Source organism: Propithecus coquereli, unplaced genomic scaffold (genome assembly GCF_000956105.1).
Source record: "Propithecus coquereli isolate 6110/MARCELLA unplaced genomic scaffold, Pcoq_1.0 Scaffold37, whole genome shotgun sequence".
NCBI classification, from domain to species: domain Eukaryota; kingdom Metazoa; phylum Chordata; class Mammalia; order Primates; family Indriidae; genus Propithecus; species Propithecus coquereli.
This window is the reverse complement of record NW_012149396.1, coordinates 2,855,675-2,856,704: the sequence shown is the minus strand read 5'-3', so window position 1 is coordinate 2,856,704 and position 1,030 is coordinate 2,855,675. Positions and strand designations below refer to the sequence as shown.

Here is a 1,030-nt window from a genome sequence, read left to right as displayed (position 1 = left end):
ATTAATATAATAGCCCAGCACTTGTCTCGAAATTAAAATATCTTTTGACAAGTTACCTAAGAATCATTGCTTTTTTTAAAAAAAGATAGTCATGAAAACATAAATTATTGCTGATTCATTATTATTGGAAAAAACAAGCACTTCTGATATAACTTGAATTTCAGAGAAAGGAACTCACCAAAGATTTTTAAATAGCACTTTCTGTTAAAAAAAATTATGATTATAAATGAAAGAAATAAGATTTCCTTGAAGTAATTTTTACATTTACCATAAAATAATGAAGCCAGCAGTGAAAGGTCAAAATTTTCTGTGTCATAGTTTTACTAATTATTTAAAAAGTTATTTTACAGTAGTATCTTAATATGCCCTTTCCGTGTTTAATAAGTTAATTGATTGGAATAAATTAACCTTTTATGTGAGAACTTACAAGACAGATAGTTGGGCATCTTATACATTTTTATTAGCATGACTTAACAGTTCACCATTTCTGACAAACTTAATTTGAGTCATATATAGCAGTACACCTTGTGAACATTTTCAAAAACGTGGTAAGCTAAAATTATTTAAATTTCTACCCTTACTTCTTTCTTTCCACCCAGAAATACATCATGTTTCAAGCCAAAAAATAATGACTCTGGATTCTACTCAGCACGAATGAGATTAGATTGATGTCATTTGTCTGGGAGAGTTAGGGTTTATGAGGACTCCCATTATAAATATTTGATTCCAGCCCTTATCACTTCCTCATAAAAGTTCTCATCAGTTTAAAATTTGGTATTCGAGGTCTTTCATTAATTTCTCAATTTTGAATCAAAGAATATCTGACATTAAACAGGCAATTAAGAAAGTCTAGTATAATGGTGTCTTTGGATGCAGTCAATTTTTGTTATTTTCAGGAGTTGTGTTTTATAAAGTTGTCATAAACACTGAATTAGTAAAGACTGAACTATCGCTTCTAGAGGAAATACACGATTAGGTTCCTATGAGCCTCGGATCACAATATTTTTATTAACCCATCAATATATACTTT

General features: G+C 29.2%; 1 protein-coding gene across 1 annotated transcript in view; it reads right to left on the bottom strand.

The window, feature by feature from the left end:
• DCC (DCC netrin 1 receptor) overlaps window positions 1–1,030 on the bottom strand; it is a 1,232,106-nt gene that overhangs the window by 138,902 nt on the left and 1,092,174 nt on the right. The gene's annotated exons all lie outside the window — the stretch shown is intronic.